The 24,465-nt window shown below is 48.9% G+C and overlaps 1 long non-coding RNA gene across 1 annotated transcript; it reads right to left on the bottom strand.

The window, feature by feature from the left end:
- Positions 1–10,116: 10,116 nt before the first annotated feature.
- Positions 10,117–16,194, bottom strand: LOC144584476 (uncharacterized). The gene is made up of 3 exons (XR_013538741.1): positions 15,892–16,194; positions 11,381–12,024; positions 10,117–10,763 (listed from the first exon to the last, which is right to left on the bottom strand). It is a non-coding gene; the product is annotated as an uncharacterized LOC144584476 (long non-coding RNA).
- Positions 16,195–24,465: the final 8,271 nt, after the last annotated feature.

Below are 24,465 nucleotides of genomic sequence, written 5' to 3'. Positions count from 1 at the left end.
GATAACATTCACATCTCGAGACTTCCAAACCCACAAACTGCTTATTCCCAGCGCTCTTTATGTAAGCTGCATGGTTTTCCATTCACCGTTGTAGGCATCACCTTTCGAATGAAATTTTTGTCTTTAAGCTTTCCTTCAGCTCTCTTTTTGATACAGCAGAAGAAATGATTAGAAATTTTCTCCTTGCTGTTAAATCACAGATTTTTCCTCTAAGAGGGTCTAGTAGCCAGCAGCAACACCCAAATACAAAACTCTCGTTGGACAATTAAAGTAATAGGCGATGACCTTGCAGACCACAGGGTGAGGGGGAGTGTATTGTTTTAAGACGGTAAATATTTTCCCTGCTGGCTGTGGTAACAAAAGGGTTGGAGCAGCTCAGTTCAGCCTGCGAGGGCAGCTTAAAAAGGGGAAAGGAATTCGGATATGGCCTCTTGATAGTTTTTTTTTTCCCTTCTGATCTCTGGGTATCTTGTTTGGAAGCCAAGGGAAACAAATATATCACATTCAAAAGCATCCAACCACAATAGGACTGCAGTCAGAAAAATATAAGAGAGGGCCAGGGGTGGTCATAGGTCAGGCCTTTTGTGAGGCACTACAGCTTCAGCCTGTTGCTGTTTGTTCCTCTTTATGGTTGTAAGAACAGAACGAGTCTCCTTTTTGTAGTCTTGGGACGGCTCTGTTTTTGTGGAGGGGACTTCGCCAGCTGTCCTCTGTCTCTCCGTTCTCTGTTTCCCTGCAGCTCTTTTTCTTTTAAACCTTGCTAAATCACTGCAGAAGGTCCTCTTCCCTCCCCAGGCACAAAACGATGACCCACAGCCATCTTTAAACTCTCAAGCGCAAAGGCTCTTTCCATCAAGGACATGATTCCACACTGCTTAACTCCTCTTCTGGTGAATCCCACACAGGAAAGATGCCATTCTGTTCAGGACCTGTAACAATCCTCTGTAGGATACATTTCTTCCAGGTAAAAATATGGCTAGGAATGTTCCACGAACTCACAGAAAGTTTTGCATGAGATTTCTCAAAAATAAAGAAAAGATCAAGATCATGTCTCATGAAATCTTACAGTGATGAGAAAAGAGTGAGTTTCCCTCACAGTTTCACTCTGAGAGCCTGCGAGAGGCTCACGCTTGCGGAGGACAACCCAACCAAGAGCTTGGTTCCTATACATGGGTCACACTTTTTAAAAATTGTCTGTCCCTCTTCGTCCCCTGTGGTTCAAAGAGCCAAAACTGGCACTCTTCTTCAGCTCTAGATGGAAGGTGTGGTGTGTGGCAGCCAGGAGCAAAATAAAACAAAACCAGAACTCTTGGGTTTCCTACGGGACACCCACTTACTCAGCCACTGCTTGGGTGATTTTGAGCTGCTCCCGATATCAGATTAAGGTCTCCCTCGCCGTCTGCCATGCATTAGCCTGCCAGGAGTTGTTTAACAGAACTGGGCGTGGAAGGCTTCTGTGGAAGGAGCAGGGAGAGCTTTCTGGTGTTCTTTCCTCTTTCTTTCCCCCTCTGGCGTCTACATCCAGGGCATGTTATTACGACTAGAAATATCAGGCATTTCGACTCAAATTAGAATCAAGGTAAATACTGTGAATGAAAAAGGGGGGGGGAACTCTTGCATGGCTCCAGATGGAAAGTGGTTCCTTAAATTCATATTGGAAGAGGAGGGAAAATAAATAAATGCATAAATATATAAATAAAGGAAGGAAGGAGCCGTTTCAGAGCCATGACGGCTCCTTATCTAGAGGCGAGGAGGAGGAGATCCACCGAGAACTTGAGAACTTTGAAGTTATAATTTGGTCGGGCTAATGCAAAGCATGACGTGATGCCTGGGGAGTATAAACACAGGGTTTGCCAAGTTGCACCGGCCGGCCGTAATGGTTATAAGCAAAGCACAAACATATGTATCCACACAGACGTGCAAGGGTTTGCCCGCCCGTCGCCTGGACCCACATCTCTGGAGTGCAGAACTGTGAGAAAGGCATATCTGTGAGCAATTCAAGGGGGGAGGGGGGGCTGCTCCAAAACTGAGTTTCAAATGTGTGTGAAATAAATATACAAAAGTAAGAAACAGCTCAAATGCACAATACCCCACAAGCCAAGAAAGAAAATATGGGGGAGAAACATGCCAGCCCCACTGATCATTGGGGGTTTTTTGGGGGGGGAGGGGATAGGCATGTTCTCATTGTTTGTTTAAATATCCTTCTATACAAAATTAAAATACCCTATAATACCAAATAGTATCCTGAACCCAAAGAATTAAATCAGCATTTCCCCCCATCTCCTGCCCTTAATGATTCTTTTTGTCTCTTGCCTTAAGTGTGAAAAAAGAATCTCCAGTAATCTCAAATTTAATGAAATAAAAGTAAATGAATTAATAAAGATTTCCTACATAGGTGAGAGGTTGGGCGACATCACCCTTCAGTACTTTCAAACTCAACCATTCATTTCTGATAAAAGAAAACACAATACCAATGTCCATCACATCTTCCCTTCCATTGTTTTGTCAAAAGTTTTGTCCTTTTGTAATTATAGAACACAATTGTTTTATGGTAAATGAATCTTGAGTTTTTATATATATATATATATATATATTTGCCTCTGGACGGTAAAAGCAGGAAATATAAATCAGTTTACCATACATAACTGCACTTTGTAACTTCCTGGAAAAATCATACATTTTTTCCTCTCTGACTCCAGTCACCTTGGGTGTGGATGTGTTTGTGTTTGTGTGTGGAGTGTGGTTGCCCAGAAGCTCTCCTTTGGGGGGACAGTGAAGTTTAAGAGACCTTAAAACAAGCAAACAATCAAGACAAACAAACAAATCCCAGGATGTTTAGTCTGTCTGGAGGGGGATGAAAAAGACTGTCAAAATCACAATAATAATAAAAAAGAAGAAGTGGATTTTGAAACGCATATCAAAAGAAAACAACAACAAAACTGGAACTAAACAGCTACATGACTCTGTTGACTGAGGTTTCAACCATGCAACCATCGAACTAATGAAAAGGCATGCAATGGGTGGAGAGCAGATCTTGCATGTGTTATAAATCAGCCACATCGTGGGTTTCATTCAGAAATCTTCATTTTTGGCCTTCCTTACTAAGGTTGCAGCTACTACAAGCATATTTTTTTAAAAAAAAAATCCTAAGGACGTGATGCTTACAAGTCCCCACGTGTCCTTTGCTTCCCTAGGATTCTGATCCTGAGCCTAAGCGGTGGTTTTCTGAGTGTCCTGCCAACCCAAGAAGTGGCTGGACATGAGGTCAGGGTGTTTGCTCATCTGGTGCTTAAAGCCTGAACGAGTTGGTCCAGGATCTCAAGGACAGGATCTCCTTGCCATCACTTGCTGCTTCGCCTGACCCTCAAGCCACCGAGAAGAAACCCTGGAGTGATGGACCCAATGGAACTTCTCAGGCCACACAGACAGGGCATCAGCACAAGGACCAGACCTTGCAAGAAAACCACAGGTGGTCTCTTGTCATCCGAGGGATTGCCAGGAAGACTATTGCAAGGTGGCCACACTTTCAGGTTGTGGTGCTTTGGAGTGAACTTTGCACACATCTCTTGAGCTACAGAAGGGACCCTTTCTGTCCAGATAACCATGCTCCTCTTCCCAGGAAGAAAAGGGTCTTTTTTAAGAGCCTCATGGTGCACTGGTTAAACTCCTGTCCTGCAGCCAAAACTGTGCTCATGACCCGGGGTTTCATCCCAGGTAGCCGGCTCAAGGTTGACTCAGCCTTCTATCCTTCCGAGGTCAGTAAAATGAGTACTCAGCTTGCTGGGGGGGGGGCGCAATGTGTAGCCTGCTTAATTAACTTGTAAACTGCCCAGAGAGTGCTTGAAGCACTATGGGCTGGTATATCAACATAGATTGGCTTTTGCTTGGCTTTTTGCCACAAGGTACTGCTTTCCCTGAGAGATCTCCAGGAATAGGACATACAATCTATGGAAAGATACCAGTCACCTTGATAGATATACAGGTCCTTTGTGCTCAGTGACAGTCCACTAGCTAACACCAGCTGGTGTTCGAAGGCTCTAAGCTTCCATCAAAACATTTCCCAGTGAAATTGTCCTAATAATGTAAATTAGGAACTCTCCTTAAAAGCCAGCTGAGTTTATTCCAAAATCCCTAACTGGCTATCTCAGCTAGGATGAATGTGTAAGTTTCACTTGATCCCTTATTTATTCCATGACCCCATTTCAAATTTCTTCCACTGAACTAATAGGAAAATTCAAACATTTTGCTATGTTCTCACAAGAGCAGATTGTAAAGGGCCAGTGAAGCAGGTACAGTGCGTCGGAGACCACGCCGGATCTAACCCCTTGGGGTTTTTGAAGATGGAGCCTCGGTTGGCAGAGAGAAGAGGCCATCCTTCTTACTTCAGCCACTACAAATGTGAGCTATTACCCAGAGAATCGCAGACAGACTTTCAAGAGCTAAATCCTTAAAGACGCCTCCCTGCGTGGGTGAATCCCTTTTGCTTTCTCCCGCAACATATTTTTGTAAAGGTTCCTTCTTTCTAATTTATGACGCAGCGTGCAAATGTGGAACACTTCTCACCCAAAGACAAATCCAATGAAATACTCTCCCCCTCCCCGCCACTCTGGCCTCAGCTGCTCCATCCTGGATGGGGAAAGAGACCGACAGCAAGCAGGATCCAAGCACCAAGCAGGGTCTACATTAACCCTGGCTGCTCCAAATATCTCTCTGTTTGGCAAGGGTGTTTGCGGGGTTAAGGCATGCAGTGTCCATTAAAGTTGTTAATGTGTTCTGGGGTCACCTTAAGAGCAACCTCGGGCTGATCCCTCAACAGCCAGCGCCAGAAGCCATGTCCTTTCCAGGGGGATCCTGCTTAACAGGGCAAAAGTACTCACCTTCCTTGGCCGGGAGAGGCTGCGGGATCCGACTGGAGCCAAGTCATCTCCCCCACCTTCTCTCCACCTAAGGTGTTAGGGAATCCCAAGGAGCCTCCCAGCTCCACAGACCTGAGTAAATAAATATTGCATGGGTTTCAGCAAAAACCAACAAAGAAGCCGGTGGCCACAGAATGTCTCGGCTCCTTCCTTTTTATGGTGTGTGCAGAGTTTGCTGTTGAGTGGCTGTAGTTGGAGTGGGGGGGGGGATTTTTGCTTCTCTGGAGAAAGACCAATGGCAGCCTTCCCTTCCCCTCACCAGCATGCATGGCAGCTCACTCCTTGGTGCTCTGGATATTTTGCACAAATTTGCTCTTTTCGGGCAATGCTGCCCTTTCTTGGCCAAAACTGGGCAATTCGCATAATTGTTACAAACTAAGACGGTTTGATTAAAAATGTTGAACTTCTGGATGGGTTGCTTGAGTCTTTATTAACCCTCAGGCAGCTTCCCAATGGCAGTCTTAGTCCTAGGCTAGAGGTCAGGATCTTCGTAGATTTGTTCTATTTTGTTTTTTAAATAGCACTGAGATTTCAGGTTTTGGCCAGGCACCATGAGCGAGGAATGTAGGGTGTATTCTTTACATATGTAGTCTCTGGACATGTAGGCATCCTTGAGATAACGCGCACTGAATAAAGGTCTTGGAACAGCATCTAGTATGGTTGAGAAGGCCAATTCGAGAGTGACCATCCCTTCCACACTGAAGACAATCAGTCCCCTGTCCAGCTCCCTGGATTTGCTGGTTTTGGGAGTGCCTCTTTGCTTGGCATGCTGGACGAGGGTCTCTTCAAATTGGGAGAGGCCATGCTCCCCCCCCAACACACACCTCCAGGCTGAACACTCAGAGGTCAAGGTTTCTCATGTGTTGAGGTCCATTCCTAAGGCCTTCAGATTGTGCTTGCAGTTCTCCTTGTATTGCAGCTGTGGTCTCCCTCTGGAGTGATTTCCCTGCACTAATTCTCTATACAGGAGATCTTTTGGAATCCAACCATCAGCCATTCTCACAACAGTCTCTGAAACACACACACACACTGTAGAAGCTTCACAGTTCCTTCTCTGAACTCCCAACTCCAAGTCTGAAAGAAGCACAAAAATAGGATGGTTTTTCCAAGTCCAAATTAAATTCCAAGCAGCTTTTCAGCAACTGCTGATCCATCTTGGAAATAAAACTCCCACCTATTCCTTCATCCGAGTCCTGCACAAAGCCAAGGGCTCAGCAACACTGGGTCCAAGATGAAACAAACAGCTTGGAAATGTACTTGTGAAAGTGCCATTTTTAATGACCAAGCCCCAACACAGAAATCAGGAGCCCATTTTAACTATCACAACGCCATCCTAAGGGATCCTGGATTTTTTCATTTTCGGGAGAGGTTTCTCCACGGGAGAGCACCCGTGCCTTGCCTGGGACTGAGGACCTCACCCAACTAAACATCCCAGGATTCATGCATGTGTAGTGTGTGGGTGCACTCTGGCATCTGGACTCGGAGCCTGGAGTTCCCACTTGGCAGGCAAGGGTAGTTGCCAGTCTTTCCTCCCCTACTGGCCATCACACCTTGTGGCAGTGAGTTCCAGGAGTTAATTGGGTGCTGCACAAAAACGTTCTCCCCTTTGGCTACCCTGAATCTCTTGCTTATCAAGTTTATTTGCAGATTCTCAAATTCTAGTGGGATCAGAAAGATTCCTTTCTCTACCTTGTTCGTATTGGAGGGTCATGCTACAGGCTTGGTACCACGACCCTCCTGACTTCCCTTTCTCTCCTACAGACCCACCTCTCTCTCTCCCTCCCTTCTGCTTTTGCTCACTCCTTCCCTCTCTCCTACCCATTGCCTCTTCTCCCAGAAATAAGGTAAGTGGGGCCCTTTCTTTTATGAGAAAGCCATCATTATTCAAGGAAGCCTCTCCCGCCTCCCCCATACTTTGGGCTCTTCTCTGGTCCACAGGCTTCCGGATTCTCCATTTAATTTCCTCCTCCTCCTCCTCCTCCCTGGCCAAGCCTGCAGAGGAGCACCCCTGCTGCCCTGTGAGTCATCCTCCTGGGTATCCAATATCTGGGGCCTGTGGGAAGCCATCAAAGCAATCCGTCCTCCTTCAGAAGAGAGCAAAGGGAGGGCCTGAGAATCGCCCTGGCTCTCCCTTTGAAAGGGCCTAATTTACTCAGCAGCTCTGCGCTCCAAGATAAAACTTTTCAACTGTCCAGAAGATTAGTAGTCAAATAATAATCCAAGCATGACGGGTGAGGGGAGAGGGGCCCGGGCAGATTGGAAAAAGATGGTGCGCAGACAGTGAACGTTGTTGACTGGGGGAGACTCCCAGGAGGTCAGTCTGTCAGCAGGCACCCTGGCTCTACAATCTGAGAAATACTTTATGAGAGGGACGGGCAGGTTATGCGAGATGCATTTTTTGTATTTAAAAAAAAGCAAACAAGCAAGCAAGCAGCCAAAGGTCAAGAAGCTCTGACCTTCCAGATGTGGCTGGACTCTGCGTGATTCTGATCCATGGGTTCAATTTGCCCTCCTGGCTCTTGGCTTATGACTTCCTTAGAGAAGGCTCGCGTTTGTGAGGAGTGTCGTCAGCTGCTCTGCCAAACTGCAACACCCATCAGAAGCGACACGGAACAGTGATGGGACTCTGGAAGCACCTGGCCTAGGAAAGCATGGCGGGGCCATAGATGGGGAAGGCAACCCAAAGGCCACTTAGTCCCTTGTTCCACCCAGGCAGGAAACCCACACGAGAACCTCCCTGGCGGAGGGCACCCAACGTCCGTTTTGAAACCTCCCACAAAAGAAGGGGCCTATCGATCTTTAAGGTGATCTATACCATTTTTGAAAAATCCTTACCACCAGGATTTCTCTCTGGTCATTGGAATCCATGGATTTCGGGTCCTGCCCTTGGCATCATCTTCCTTGTGATGCGCACTAAGAAACCATATTGTGCACCATCACATCCCACAGGGATGCCAAGATGCAGCAGGTCTCCAAGGCTGGTTTTGGTGCGAAGCGAAAGCCGGTTGAGGCCAGGTGTGCCTGGCAGCTTGCCGCAGCACCACCTGGAAAACATGGGTCCTTTCAAGGCATGAGACATGGAAAGCAACCACCTCCCACCATCTGGATGCGCAGATCCGTCAAGCTGGATCACACGGAGGGACCCGCTTCTCCATCCCTGAGCGTTCTCGGATTTGGGTTTGCATCAGGCTGCAGGAAATGCAAACTTATTCCCAGGAAGTCCTCTCTGCGCCCAATGCATGCCCAAACTGTAAGCCTTTTACATCCATTTTGCAGCTGTGCTCCTTTTTCCAAAGTTTGTATTGTTGAACATTTTTAACGATTGAATTACTCTTTGCCTACATCCTCTATGCCCCCTGGATAAAGTGCAAGCCTCTACCATGTAGAGATTTTATCAAAGAGGCCTTTTACGGTATGTTTTCAGGGAGGGGGTATTCTCACGTTGAAATGCAAAGTGGACAAATTTCTTACTCACCCTTATGTACGGGAGTCCATCTAAAACTTCTTTTTGCCTTTTTTCTTAATTCTGCAAACTAAAGTAATAAATAGTATAAAGAGGTGCAAAATCTTTTGAACACACTCTCCTATGATTGATCATAGGATGTAACAGAGGGTTGCACAGCGAGTAACAGACTTATTCCAGCTTTTGTTGAGAGAAGGGCCATTTCCTCAGGTGGGCCTCTGCATCTGTGCAACAACCAGTCTGGTGTTCTTACAGGTACCAGACAATTCAGGCTAACAGGGCCACATAACAATGCTGACTCTGAATTTTTCCATTTCCAGTGTACCAAGTATGGCAGTATCAAGCTTCCCTGGGAATTGTTGTTCATCTACAGGAGTGCTTTCAGCTCCGTCTCCCTCGTCACAAATCCAGTTCTTCAAATGTTTTAGACAACTCCCTGAAATATTAGCAAAAGCTCCAAAGTCAGCAAGGCCTGCTGTTCAAGACCCAGATGATTGGAAGGGGTGTGTGTTTGTGTGAGAGAGAGGTGGGAGGAAGGGAGATCTCCATCCTCATCCTTTGGCACAAAGACGGGGAGTATTTCAGAGAATCAGACATTTTTGCAAGAAGAGCAAATCCAAAGCTGCAACTCCCTGATAAAACTGAATAGCAAGACCCATCAATTGCATTAAATAAACAGCAGCTGCAGATCAGGGACTTCCCCCTCCTTTATTTTTTATGAATGGCTGAAGATTCCAGGATGCTATTTGCCAATCGTCTGTCAGCGGAGATTGAGCTTAAAATCAATCTACTAACTCCGGCTCTGACTCTGAGCTACATGGGGGGGGGGGGAGTGGGGGGGAAAAAAGCTCTTTAAAAGGCCTTGACGCTGATCGTTTTGCTCACGAACTAAATGCAAACCAAGTGAAGAGCTTGGGAATTAATTGTTATTGGCTGTCAGGTTGTCCCCAGCTTATGGCAACCCTACGAATTTGCCACTTCCAAAAGTCCTCCTCCTCCTCGACCCTGCTCTGCTTTTGTAGACTTTTGGCAGAGGATTCCTTTATCGCATCAATCACTCTCACCTTGGCCCTTCCTCTTCTCCTGCTGCTTCCAACTTTTATCAGCCGTACTCACTTTTCCATTGAGTCTTGTATTCTCACGAGACATCCAACACGCGGTAGCCTGAGTTTAGTCGATTCAGCACATAGCAAGAGTTGAGGCTTGATTTGATCTGTTGGCGTGGCCCGAACTGCCGTCAATTCAGAACTGACATATAAGGGCCCTAATAGGGTGTCCAAGATAAGTGAGGCCCTTTAGGAGTGGCTTGACCAGTTCCACTGCCCAGTCAGCTTCTTTGGCTGGGGGTGGGATTCAAACCAAGGGTTCTTAATTCCCTGCCTCTCATTTTTTTTAAAAAAATTAACATTACCATCCATACTGGCACACCATAGAGAGGATGATCTTTTTGGACTCTGGTCCCTCCAGGTCTCAGCTTTCTTCTCATGTCTTGGCTGGAGCCTTTAACTATTTTGAAGTTTTCATGGTCAGCTTTGAAACTAGCCAATTTAAAATCAGGCTGAAGACCCAGACAGGGCAAGGAGGAAACCCAGCCACACAGCATTTTCCAGAAAGCCCAGAGCACGGCCACCCCTCTGCTCCCGGCTGCCTTGCTGGTGCCGAGGCTCGGTCTTTGCTCCACACATACCAGTATGCGCTGGGGAAGCAGGTTCTCGTGGTTCATAGCTTGCACAGCCATAGAACCTAAGAGCTTGTCCTATAAATAAAGAACGAATGAATAAAGCATGTGTATTGTTGCTGCTGCCGCTTACTAGGCATATACGCAAGGAGGCTGGTGGGATGGAGAGAATGGGGAAATCCTCAGTGGGTCCTGAGCTCAGCAGACGGAGCCCCTGCAAATCAACTGATTAAATATAAACACGGTGCCAGAAGAGGGGTGCATTGGTGATTTATGTAAACAAGGAGACGCTTTCCAGGAGGACCAAGGAAATGAATAAAATAACACTTGCTTTCTGCTTAATGGTATGAGGAGCTAAATAAGGACAGAGTGAAGAGGCAGTTTCATCATTTCACCAGATTTCTGTTGACAGCAAATGAGATTTTTCACAGCCACTACAGACCCAGGCCAGCACAGCAGAGCAGAAGGACTTCTCCAAGTGTCAAATCTATGAGTAAAAAAAGTGCAATATCACTCAAGAAGACTTTTTGCCCATGTCCCCAACAAACTCTAAGTTAGTCTTACCAATCACACTGAAAAAGTCTGGGCAGAGGCAGGAGCACCAGGCTGGGAGTCAGGTCACAGGAGCACAGAGCTGGAATAAGGCACCAAGATGCAGGAGAACAGCAGAAGCCAGGAGGAACCAAGGCAGGAACAGGAGCAGGTGCTGGACCACAGGGACTCCAGAGATCAAGAACAGCAAGGCAGTCAGAGCAGGATGCACAACTGAAAACCCCTTGTTGCTGAGGCCAGTTTTAGGAGGGAGAGCCCTTCCTTAAATAGCCCTTCCCTCCAGGTTTCCAGGTGAGCCTCATGAGTGGCCCAGCAGCTGCTACCCAGGCCAGGGCCTGAGCCTGCAAACACCAAACCTTTCCTGGGTCAGGCTGGCCCCTATCCTGCAACTGCCAGGGCAGTACAGGCCAGATGCTGACAAAAGAAAGGAATAAGCATGCCGAAGTTCTGGGTTTGTGTGCTGGGCACCTTTACAGTTTGCTATTTTCAGAGAGAAGGAAGGAAGGAAGGAAGGAAGGAAGGAAGGAAGGAAGGAAGGAAGGAAGGATTTTGTGCTGCATTTAATTCAGTTTCTGCTCCAGATGCACATCAGTTTGTAAATCTATTTGGCCATTCTACTCCAATGAAGATCTGGTACAAATTGGTCAAAATTAGGTCATTTCTTTGATTATGGGATATATCATCAAACCACAGAATCACGGTGTTGGAAGGGGCCCAGACCAATCAGAAACTTCTCATTGTTATCAAGTTTATTTGTGACATTTTAGTTACCTTTGTGGTCTCTGCCTTTGCTGCCTCCTCCCTTTCTGATTGTTTACTTCAGGAGGAGGTAATTATACCCCCTCATTATATTAAACGATGGGAGGAAGCCATGAAAGGTCCATTTGAAGAAGCAGGAGATGGTCTCCTTTGTGTGGTAGGCTCTTGAACTCAGCTCTGACCGATTCTTTCTGGCCATCTGAAAATCCCAGGCTCATCCTTCCTCCCCAGCATCGCCTTCTGCCCTCTGCCATTTTCTTGTGTCGGCTGCAAACAGTGGACAAAGGAACCAGCAAAGGCGGTGAGTGCACCCTCCTTCCTGCTGTCCCTCGCTCAGCATCTCGGGTGTGACAGAAACCAGCATTTCCACTCCTGTCCGTTGCCTGTTCGATCCTCGGCATGCCTGCATTGTCTCTTTCCTTGCCCAGCTCTGCAGAGGCCTTTCAGATCCCCTCTCACACAGAGGAGCCCTTCCTTCTATCCCTGGATTTGGAAAACTCCCTCTTTTGAGAAGGAGCAGTTCTGTCAACTGCGGGTCCCCCTTTAGAGCAATGACAGTCCAGTCCTTTCACTTATCAAAAAAAAGTCATCTTCCATCTTGGGCGTGTCAACACATGGCATTTTACGTTCTTTCCCTCTGCCCTAAGCCTCTCTCCCTGCAAAACATAAAGAAAAGCAACAAGGATGCACAGCACAATGGATGGGAGTGAAGTCACACTTTGCTCTGGGTCATTGTTCACTCATTCGCTGTCACGGCATTCTCTCCAGCGATAACTGCAAAAACACTCAACGGGACGAGGCAGAAAGTCAGCTTCAGGCTCCAGGTTTCTCTTACTTTTCCCTTCCCTTCCCCGCTCCCCATTCCCCAATGAATCAAAGCCGGAAACAGGCTGAAATTAAAATGAGGAACAGGAGAAAGAGGTTTAGCTTTTTGTAGAGCCTTCTTCTGGAAGGAAGGAAATTCTGTGCCTAACGTGACGGGAGGGAGAAAAAAATCCATTCAGGGGCCTTGCGCGTGCCTTCCCATCCATGCCGATTGGGTTGGAAAAGAGGGGAGCAGGATCAACGTGGCCGTGAGCGAACACATGTCTCTCTCCTTGCAGCTCTCACTGAAAGCTGTCGCTTGCCTCCAGCCTCAGAGGAACCGAGGCCGGGGACCAACCGAGAGGAGAAGCAGGAGAGTATATTAAAGCGTTCAATCAGACATTACTGACACCCTGTCAGGTTTATGGACTGAATGGGGAACAAAGCTTTGCATTTGCAAATCAATAAAAATAAATGCAGGGGAAAGATCCATGAATATTTTAACATAAATCTGCATAAGGCCATGTCTGCCCATCAGAGTGCCCATAAATGTGTCAGAAAGAGATGGCTCTCCTGTCAGTTTTACCAGGGAGCTAGAAGAAGGGGCAAAATTAAAAGAATGGGGAAGGGGGGGGGGAAATCATTGTTGCTATTAAAGACTGAGGACCAACGAACACAACCCAACAGGATCCATGAAGAAGGCTGCCAAGCCCTGCGGTTGTTTGCCAGGCACCCCCCGACTGGAGCATTTGACTTCCCTCCCACCCCAAAAGCTGTGTGTTTAGTCGTTTAGTCGTGTCCGACTCTTCGTGACCCCATGGACCAGAGCACGCCAGGCCCTCCTGTCTTCTACTGCCTCCCAGAGTTGTGTCAGGTTCATGTTGGTTGCTTCGCAGACACTGTCCAGCCATCTCATCCTTGGTCGTCCCCTTCTCCTCTTGCCATCACACCTTCCTAACATCAAGTTTTTTTCCAAGGACTCTTTTCTTCTCATGAGATGGCCAAAGTACTGGAGCCTCAGCTTCAGGATCTGTCCTTCCAGTGAGCACTCAGGGTTGATTTCCTTTAGAACTGATAGGTTTGTTCTCCTTGCAGTCCAGGGGACTCTCAAGAGCCTCCTCCAGCACCACAATTCAAAGGCATCAATTCTTCGGCGGTCTGCTTTCTTCCCCAAAAGCTAACCAGAAGTAATTTCAGGTATGGCGGAGAAGCCCCGCCTGCCTTGGAGTCGATTTCTGAGGTCACTGTTCCATCCTGGACAACCAAGGAGAACACAACCATAAAGGTGAGAAAGTGTTCCAGAAAAGAGGGGGGGGGATATTTACAGAACGAGTGTGTAATAATAATAAGTAACTTCCCTCCAAAACATACGGAAAATTGTGGTGACACAACGATCCAGGAGGTCTCTTCCTGGCCTGAACTTGGCCCAGTGGATGAAGGTCAAGCCCAAGAAGTATCTGGTCCTCCATGGACGAGTCTCGTTGCCCCCACAGATGAGGCGATGAGACTCCTCCCATGGAGGCTCAGAGAAAACACTCCACTGTTCCTTCTCAGCTAATTAATGGCTTCCTCCCCACTCACCCCACCCAGCCCTTTTTTTTCCCTTCTGCCTTAATTAGGACAAACGTGTCGGGTTGGGATTGGTTCCTACTTTCTTTTGAACTTCTAGACACATTGCTCTTCTCCAGGTGGTCTGAAAAGGAACTCCCCTGCACGGCAGGTGACACTCCTGGAGACTCCCTGGCAGAGCTTTGCCCCACGGAAAAGGCCAGGCTCCTTCGCATTCTGGCGGTGGGTTTTAAGGCCATGTCCAGCCTCCTTGGTTCTGGGGCTTCAGAAAACACTCACTTGGCCTGCCAAGAGAGAACCGACAAGGGGTATTTCGATGGCTCGCCCGCCTCTTCCCAGGCTTGCCTTTGCTCACTGTTTGGGGGGGGGGGGGGACACCGTTGATCAGCCCTCTCCACTCTGCAGCCAGAAGAGGGGGCTCACCCAACTTCAGGGCAGAGCCAGCCTTGGTGAGAGGAAAAACAGCCTCTATTCCTTATCATAGTTCCTGATGCTCAACAGCCCCATCCTTTATTATCTGAACACGAAATGGTTTGTTTTTCAACAAATAGGAATTTTAACAGCCCGTTACAAAGTTACTGTCTGCAGTGAAGACAACTGAGAGCTGTTTAATGTGTTGTGAAAAAAATTCTGTTTATTGCAATATGAAGTGTTTTGTGTTCAGATAATGAAGCAACGCTGGGCTTCCAGAAGCTTTTGCTCTGCAAACTTGCTGATGAGCCAAATGACGCAACATTTATTTGGGGACCCACAAATGACGACGATTTCGAACATTTTAATTTATCTCTAATCTTTATCCATATTTCAATCAAGTCCGTAATTCTAAATTGTTCCACGTTCTGATATGAATCAAGAAAAGAAAGGAAGGGTGAAACAATTATGTTTCCCTTCAGCCTGCAAGTCCAGGTCAATCACTCCAAAGGGCCATTTTCCAGCAAAAACAAAATTTTTTGTTCTCTTCCTTGAACTTGCCTCCCAAAATGGGTATTTGAAACGACTCTCATTGGCCAAAGGGAGCTCATAAGATATCTGTGCCTGCGGTTCAGTTACAATCCGATAGCACCAAAAGTGGGCTCCTCATTGGTCAAACCCATTGATTCCCACTTCTGGCATGTTTTAGGCAGAGGTCCTTCTCTAGTCCTTAAAACATACAGTCAAGGAAGGGCTTGTATTTGAAAATGAAATGAAACGATATTAGATACATCCCAGTCTTTACTCAGTTGTCCGTCTGACTTCCTCTCATGGGTAGCCAGGCCCACAAAACTAGAAGACCCGTAGACAGGGCTCTGCCCCCGGTTTTAGAGGAATCTCGAATCACAAATGGAATCAGTCTGATTTGTACTGATTTATATGAGGCCCATATTCAGTTCGGGGCTGAAATAAAGTGAGTTTGCAGATTGATTTCATCTGGAGCGCACATGAATGGGATGCCTAGCTTATGACAGAGTCTAGCCTCCAGATGGTACCCCCCCTCCCTCCCTCCCTCCCTCCATTCAGGTGCACAGCCAAGAGGGGGGAACCTACCAGGCCTCACGCGTAAGAGCCAGACCTGCTTTTCTGGGCTGGGCCAGGCACGGGTGCTTCTCTGCAGGGAACAGGCTGCTGGTAGGTCTTGTCCGAGAATGCCCCAAGCGCCCCCGAGGAGGCCGGCAGGGCATGCATGTGTGGTTGCATGTGTTCCCTTTGTTGTGCGTTTGTGGGTGGGTGGGTGTCTGTTTTGCTAGCACGCACGCATGATCTTGGAGGGCACTGCATTCACACAGACAAGGTGGGAACTTCAGCAGGAGTCAGAATTTCTGACCTTGTGTGCGCCCGAGATAATATATCTCAGAGACCTGGTTCAGGTTTCCTGGCTCCAGCAGAGGCCATTTCAAATTTACGGTTTGAGAAAGTGCTTATTGTTCGCATGCCCTCGTCCTCTCGCCTTTCCCACCTTGGGCTTATCAAGAGGTGGTTCCTTTCCCCCTCGGAGGCCTTTGTTTTTTGCTGCTCCACAGTGGGCCTGGGCGGGCAGGTCACCCATGACCGGCTTACCTGACCTCCCCCCAGTCCTGCTGGGGTGCAACCAAGGCACTGCTCATCGTCCTGCAAAGGGACAGCCCAGTCGGTCTGCTGGCTGTGCTTCCCTGGCGTGAGCTTTTTCCACTTACTTGCATGGCTTAACTCCAATTTCACATCATCTCTCCCTTTCTCTCTCTCTCAGGCTCCTCGTCTTTGCACTTCCTTGCACTCCCATGGCACAGACCCCAGGTATGTGTACATTCACGTTGCCACGGAGACAGGAAATTGGCAGCAAGGGGCACCGCCGGGGGGGGGGCTCCTGCATCGGTCACCTGAAGAGCAGATCACAGATCAATTCAAAAGGCCCTTCCAGGCTGTCAGGTTTAATCAGGAAACCTGGCTCTCAGGGAGACGGGCCCAAACGGAGACGCGCTAGGCACCTCGGTCCGGGCAGCTGCTGGAGCAGCAGGGAGGCCCTGGGGTTGCAGCGTCTGTCAGAAGACCCTCAAGCAGGAGTGGGTACGTGTGTGTGTCCCTTTCTGTGTGCAAAGCACCGACCAGAAGCAACCTGCCTGGCCTGTGGGAGCCCTTTCAGGAAAAAGGAGCTGTACTAAGGCTGATGGATTGGACAAGTTCAGGCAGGCACTCCTGGCCCCACAAGGCCACATTTGCCACCAGGCCACTGGACATTCCTCCTGCTGCTGCTGCTGCCCCTCCTGTATCACCGGAGTGTGGGGGTGGGGGGGTACAATTTAGTTGTAAAACAAGGCACACAGGAAGCGTGCCTCTTGTTTTCGGCATGATCTGTGCTTCCGGCAGGTTTCCACGAGGGCCCTTCAGCTTGAAGACAGACACTGCTGTAAAGATAAATCACCACTTTTTAAAAACCTGCTGTTGCAATTCTGTGGCATCGGAATGAAAAGGGAGTGGGGTCCCAGAGCCCACAGGCTCCATGCTCTCTACCTCTATTGCAGAACCGGGGAGAGGTAAGAATTTCGTTTCAGATCGTTTTTGCATCAGAATTCACTCCAGTTTGCAAATTTTGTATCTGGGATGAAAAGTGGTTGAGATTTTAAAACCTGACTGTTAAAGGAAGGAAAATGGGTAGATATGTCTTTCCTTGGGTAGACTGTGGTTTCTCCAAAAAGGTGTTGGGGTTGAAGGGGAGTAAGGGGAAAAGATTTACTCCAAGGCTCAAAGATTGTCTCCTTCTCTGCAGAGCTCAAAGACGGCCCAGCTTGGGCAGAAGACAGACAGACTGTTTTGCATCAAGACACGGTGGCATATTGGATGTTGGCCTGGATGGATGGAGCCCAGAGTGTCAGGGGCTGGGGGGTGAGTCCAGGGGCCTTGGTGGAAAGGCCATCATTCTTCACAGAAGGTTTGGGGCCAGGCGGAATGAAGGAAAGACCCTCCCCTTGCTCCATTTCTGGCTGTGCCCTGTCCCGGAGGAGCAACCCACCTCCCACTGCCTGTATTTCTCCCTGGCAGAAGCTTCCTCTGGTTTTCAGCCCCATCTGGAATTAAAACCTCCTTCCAGCCAGGCCTTCCTGCATTTGATCTACGGGGAGCAGACATCTCTAAGCCCTTAGCAGCCCACCTGCTCCCCCTTGCTCCATGAAACCCCTGCTCTCCTGATTTATGTCTCTTCTGTGGGGAACCTTTTTCTTCTGTGGCCCCACTTTTGATAGTCTTCCGGAACAGGGTGGATGCAAAAATGTGCCATGTGTTGTCCCTTTGAATCTGCCCACATCATCTGGACCTATTATTCCACTTCCTTCCAAATGGGGAAAGCACTACCACAGACAGACAGACCGTAGAAAGATGAGATCCTGTGCGGATCAAGTTCAGCCATAAACCGGAGGGAGATTAATCTGGGCCATTGGGGGTCGCAAGCAGCTGCCTGTTGCACTCAAAGGGAGCCAGATATCAGGTAGGGTCTGCTTCCTTCCAGCCTGCCTGTTTACTCGCTTGTTCCCCATCACCCACCCAGAAGGGGGAAAGCACCCCAATAAAAACTCTGGTGCTTAAAATCATCCAGCCAGGAGGTGGCCAGAGGGCAAGGGGGGGAGGAACAGATGAGCAGGGCTGAAGATCAGCCTAGACCTCGGGTCAGAGTCATACTGATGGGACACGAATCCGAGAAGCAGCTGGTGAGCGGACGGGCAAGGTGGCGCCAGGGGGAAGGTGGTCAGAAAGAGGGAGTCACGGCCAGAAAAAGGAGGCAGATGGGAGCCCCAAAGGCAGCAGCCAAAAGCAGGAAGGAGGCCCCGCCCCAAAGTGGGAAGGACATGAACCGTGGCTGGAGAGACTGGGATGAAGCGCCAAAGCACCCAGAGTGCCTCTTGGAGCAACATCTTGCCTCTCCCCAGTGGCCAAAAGGGCCCTCCCCTTCCTCTCCGTGTTGCTGGGCTTTGAGCCACACAGCCTTGGTGGTTGGGGGTCAGGAACCCTCCAGGACCCTAGAGCACAGGTGCACAGCGAGAAAGGGCACTGGACTCTGTCGATGCACACACACCCCACGCCCACCCCTGGGAGCAGCGAGGGCCAGAGGGAAAGCAGGGAGCCAGGTTGGAGAGAGCTGCCCGTGGCACCAGGCCTGGAGCCAGCTGGCGGGAGGAGCAGAGCTGCCCTGAGTCCAGCTGGCTGGCTTGCCACCTGAGCCCAGCCCTCTGCCAGCTGAGAGGCCTGGGCAGCCTTGCAGGTTGGCACCTCTTGGAATAGGCATCCCTCAAGAGAAACACCCAAGGAGAGGGGTGTGTGTGTGTGTGTGTGTGTGTGTGTGTGTGTGTGTGTGTGTGTGTGTGTGTGTGTGTGTGTGTGTGTGTGTGTGTGAGAGAGAGAGAGAGAGAGAGAGAGAGAGAGGGGTGTAAGTGGAATCGAGACGGCACGTGGCCTGTGCAGACCCTAGTTCTCAAGCAATAACGATACAGCCAACCCTTCATCAAGCTTGCAGCCCGTGAAATATGGGCCACTTCTCTGCCCCCCTGCTGTAAACGTTGCTGCAATAATCTGTGTGAAGATCTCATTCTTGTTGGGCACAGGATGGCCTGGGCATCTTGTTTCCAGATGTGCCAGTTGCCCCAGATGGCAGTAGCCTCTGCATCCCCTTCCTCTCTGCACTCTCTCTTTCTCTCTCTCTCTCTCTCTCTCTCTGTGTGTGTGTGAGAGAGAGAGAGAGAAAGAGAGAGAGAGAGAGAGAGACTTTAGCAGCTCAAAGAGGAGCCAACGCTGGGAACCGACTGTTGTCAAGAGTAACAGAATTTAGCTGCCACTGTTTTACTTCTGTTTGAAGGAAAGGAAATGTTCGTCAGCAAAAGCCTCTTCCAAGAGGGAAGAGTGAATCTCTCAATTTAGGCGGATTTACGGAGGAGCCTGCCAGGAGGAAGGGAGTGTCAAGGGCTGGGTGGAGAGCAGAAGGAACAGCTTAGGCCAAGCCGAGGAGATTCCAGATCTTATTACCTTTAACACCCTGCTCATCCCAGGGATCCTCCTGCTTCTGCCTTGCAAAGCAGGGCTTCAGAACCAAATCTTATATCTGTGGAGGTGGGGGAAGGAGATGGGGGGGAAGACCCCCACGGCCTTGTAGAAAGAAATGGGCACAAATTGGCCCCTGCCGGCAGCAAAGCCCAACCCGCAACCCAACAGTCACCGGATCCTCTGAATCAACGAGGCTTCGCACAACCTTGCCCCCACCCAATCTGGGACGGCTGCAGGAAACTGGGTGGTTCTCTGCTGCCACGGTACAGAGCGACAGACCTTCGCACCACGGATCGCGTGGACGGCGGTTGGAGGATTTTCTTCAACCCCAGAATTTTTGGCAAGTCAGTTAGTACATTCGGTTAGTCGAATGCGGACTCCACTCCATTTTCACACACCTCCATGTTTTGTAATGCAGTTCCCATCTTTTTTTTAAAGCCAGTATCTGAATTTAACCAAGAATAATTTGCATGTTGATGTATAAATAGGACAGAAAGTCAAACAAAGCTGATTCAAATGAAGATGCTTGGACTCACCCACCCTTAAGGTGGGAACTGAAAATAGAATCCTGACCTTTTCTCTATATATGTTATGTAAGCTTGTGAAACATCAGAAAGATAAGAAACGGCCCCTTGAAGGGAGTCCAGAGACGGGATTCTCTGCAGTTTGTGGGGCCACCTTCAAGGGCGACCCCCGCATCTCCGTTGCAGCCCATCTTTTGCTCATTTGAGCTTTGACTGCGCATACCCCTCTCCAGCACACGTCTCCGAGCAGCTAACAAATCATAAAATAAAATTGCAGCACTATAAACAAGGTTATAGCCATAAACGGACAAATGCAGCAGTGAATAAAAACACATTAAGAGCCAACGAAAACAATAAAAGCGGCAAATGAGAGCAAGCTGATTGAAATGCTGGAAGGCTGCCCTTGGCACGTAAGGAGGGCTTTTCCCTCCCAGAGACGTTCCCGGGAAGGGTCCCCCCCCCAACCGGGACGGTGCCTCTTCACTCCCCACTCAGCCGGCTACCTTGGGGGCACAGGAGGAAGACCGAGAAGGAGGATCTCTGTCTGGTGAAGGCAGGGCACAAGAGCGCGGACGCTCACAGAGGCATGAGGTGGCTGTTGCAAGGGCCCGAGTCAAAGGGCGCAGCCAGGCTCTCAGGCCTGGCTGGAGACAAGACCACCACCACAACCACCACCCTGGCCACTGCGGGCCCCCTGCTTCCCCCCCCCCAGAGCAGGGGGTCCAGGGGGGTGCCCAGCCTGCCTCCCTGATCCTGTGCAGCCCCATCTTGCCCTCAGCTCCCCAAGTTCAGCCCTCCTGCTGTATGCGAGGGGCTGCGAATCTCTGCTGATACTTTCCCTGGCAGGTGGCTTAAAGCACACCCAAATCCGGGTTGCAGAATTAGAAGAGGAATGGCGAGGTCAGCCCGATCAAGCGTGATTGTCTTGAAAGAAGCTGAAACGACCCCCTGTTTGCTTCGCATTAAGAGTCCTGCTCCCAGGACAAGACTCTCTCTGAAGCCCTCGGGAAATGAGTACAAACAGGAGGAGGAGGAGGAGGGGATTAGAGCGCTGAACCTGGGCTCCTGTAGCTGCCCCGAGTAGACGTTGTCTAGAGGGGTGGGGTAAAAATAAAAAAATAAAATAAATGGAGATGATGCTCCTTCTCTCTCTCTCTCTCTCTCTCTCTCTTTCTCTCTCACTACCAACCAGGGCTGCTCCAACACGGATCGGTTTGCCTGTTGTCAAGCAGGGCCAGGCCTGGACGCTCCGTGGAGGAACTTTGACCCCCCTTGGCCTGGGGCTCCGGACTTCTTGCCTCCGTTCCAGGAGCCCCCCTCTGGCTCCACCTTCAGGGCCAGCATCACCTGCCCAGCTCTATGGAAGAGGATGGAAGGGTTTTTTCACCCTTAACATGTCAGATTTCAAGGCTCATCATCATCATCATCATCCTGGAGAGAAGTGACCATTGGGGGGGGCGAACAGATTTCCTCATCCCAGTGGAGTTCAGTATCTCTGTTAATGACCTGGATTGGAGGTGTGGAGAAGAGGCAGCTAATACTCCAGGCCACAGAATCAGGAGTCAAGATGACCTAACTAGATTGGGGAACTAAACCAATTGTTGTTTTTTTAAGTTTCATCAAAGAAAAACCATACAATTCTACATTTAGGCAGGAGAGACCAGACCCATAAATATAAGAAGGGAGAAAGCTGCCTTGCGAAAAGGATCTGGGGGGTCTTTGGAGACCAACTAACTGGTCAGCGTTGAATCAACTGAGCGATGTAGCGGCAAAAGAGGAGAGGGCTAGTGGGAGTCCCTCTGCATCATGCACCCAATCCTATTGACTACTCAGAAGTAAATTATTTAAAAGGGGGCTTGCTTTGGGGAAACCGGATGTTCGGCACATCTGCCTCCTGCTGCCTGTTCGAGGCCCCAGCTTGTCCTGTTTGCAGACTGAATACAAGGCATGCTGCTAATTGCCAAGGAGAGACTCATTGACGAAGGTCCAGAAGCCAGGAAGCAACGGGTGTCAAGCCAAGTCCCTTGCTTTCAGGATTTAAACTTGCAGAAAAGTTTTCTAATCAAGCAATTAGTGTTCCTGCTCAGCCCAGTTACAAGGCTGTCGAGGCTTTCTCCCAAATTGAACAAGGCAGTTATTTATGTTAATGAGATGTTGGTTTGATTATTAGAACCATATTGATAGAGGCTTTGGGGCAGGAGCGTGAGCGGTACAGATCTGATGCACACAGTAGCTGTTAAACCACAATCAATGTGGTTCTCATAATCGACTCGCCATCTCCTGATCATAAAAATTCTCCTTAAGACTTATCAGGCCTGGCCCCCTTCGCCGTCCTTCCCAAGAACCCCACAAGCCTTTAAGAAATCCCCAGCTCTCCATAGGTCCCTCCCCCACCGTCTCCACTGACTGCCAAGGGTAGTCAACTCCCAGCCTTTCTCGTGCCAACATCATTCACTCTGTGGTGAATTCCACGGTTTCTTTCATGCTTTGGAGCCAAGCAACAAAACCTGCTGTGGCAGCAAAGAACGCATTCGCCCCATGGAAGCCTAGTCAACAGCTACTCCATCAGAGCAGGATTCCTACTATAAATCTGCTCACCCTGTCACTGTCCTGGAAAGCTATAGCAACCTTCTACCCGTGTGCCCTGGGGCACCCGAGTTCAGCCGGAGCGCCGCATGCATAGGCGTGTTCTGATTGCTCTCAAGTGTCAGAGGCACCGTTCTACACATAACAAATAACAGATAAGTCAAGGGCGTGCTATTTCAGCAGAACCAAAGGAGGTGGATGAGCAGGCAGCCTGGGGCCACCACTGCACAAGTGCAGGTCCACACAACCAAGGCTGGGTTCATATTCTTAAATATCTGTGGGAAAGGCCTGTTCCAAATGAGGAGGCTTCCAAACCAAGGGAATGATCAGGCCAATCGGTCTGCAGAGGCAAGGCGTCTGCTGATGCACATGGGTGAGGATTTAATGGAGTCCATGTAGATGAGAGCCTTCCAAAAGGCACACCGTCCAACGCAGAGCAGCAGTAAAAACTGGAGGCTGAACCAAGAGGAATGTGGGGGGAAAGTGGAAGAGTCAGGTTGATCTCTCCTGGCCCGTGCCAAGGCTTTGAGCCCTTCACTCTTGAAAGCCTGGCTCTGAATCACTGCGTCTTCCACCATGCTTGTGGATTGTTGTCTTTGAGAGTTACCTGTCAGGCAAGGATAGTAAGAGCAACTATATCTTGAGGAGAGCTGGTTAAATCTGGCCACTGCATATTAATTGCTGGATAGTTCAGTGGTTTAGGCATCCAGCTGTGGAGATATAAGTTGGAAGTTTGATTCCCCCCCCCCCCACAGGCCTCCTTGAGAGGGGCTGGACTTGGTGATCCGTAGGATCCCTTCTGGATCCGTAGGATCAACAGCTCTGCAGTTCAAAGATGCTGTTGTTGATGATGATTATGATGATGAACCTGGTTTGGCTCTTTTCTGAAAGTTGACAGAGCTCCCTCCTCCCTCTGCCAGACAGGTATTCTCTAGAATCAGGGAGATGCTGCAGATCCAAAAAGCCCGTGAGGCAGAAAGGAAGGGACGAGAAAGAGCTGCGAGCCATCAGAGGCAGCCAAGGAACCCGTCTGGAGCCTGGTGTCCGTCCTGCACATAACGGATGCTGCTAGAAGGTGAGAAGAGAGGCAAGAGGGAAATTTTCTTCCTTGTTTTAATCTTTGATCAGGAAACAAGAAGATTTTAATTAAAAAGCACTCCAATTAATGCCCAGCAGTGCCTTCATTTCCGCTGCTGCTGCCATGATTTCCAAAACTCAGGTTGCAGGCAGGCGGTGGGCAAGTTTTTGTCTTGTCTTCTTACTGAATAAATCTAAATGAATAATCAATGAGGAGGATGGAGGGGAGGGCAACCTCGAGAAGGTGTCATTTCTGCTACAGCAGAGGAGGGCTGTCTCTAGGCAAAAGAACAGAGGGGCAAACCGTCGTTTGTGTGTGGAGGGAGGAATTTGCTGCCATTCGTGGCCGAGCCTGGAACTGGCCAAACCTCAAAGCTGCGATGGAAGCAGGGGGCGTGAAGGACCACTGGAAGCATCATAACGACTCTCTCGGCGTTCTGAGAGGGTTCTTCATCTTCAAAGCCTGGAAGGGATATGAAAAGCCCCCTCGAAAGCAGAGGCAGTTTTGCCATTAACTACAAAGGGAAGCAAGATCAAGGTTTTCATTAATTAATTTCCCCTTCCAACCCTACCTCCTGGTGCAGGTGGGAACAAACCAGCTGGTCCAGATCCTCCCTTGTGAAAATGTACTGAGAATCTCCCCAGTTTGGCTTTATAAAAGGTGTGCACATTGCCAAAGTGATCTGGGAAGAGTCTCGGCACATTTTCTTAAAGGATGTGGCATGAGCAGGGCTGGAGAATTTTGTCAAGTCCACCTTTTTTTGTGTGAACTGACTTCCATTTGCACTTCCTAAACCAAAAGACAGATCAGTGCAGAGTTGCCTTTCAGCTTCTACCTTTCCCCTTGTTCTGTGATGCAGATCTCGGCTCAAAATGGTATACAGTTTAGGGTAAACTGTGCACTGAAGTGTGAATATAAAGCTACCTACAGATCACACAAATGTATTAGAGGAAGGTGAAGACAAATTGAAGAATAAAATTGCATACAGATTATAGAAATGCAAATATTTCATGTGCATGTCTAGAAAATTTACATGTGCACATTTTTGTGAATTT

Source organism: Pogona vitticeps, chromosome 11 (assembly GCF_051106095.1).
Source record: "Pogona vitticeps strain Pit_001003342236 chromosome 11, PviZW2.1, whole genome shotgun sequence".
Lineage (NCBI taxonomy): Eukaryota > Metazoa > Chordata > Lepidosauria > Squamata > Agamidae > Pogona > Pogona vitticeps.
Note: the sequence above shows the minus strand (reverse complement) of the source record. Positions and strands in the feature narration are given on the sequence as shown.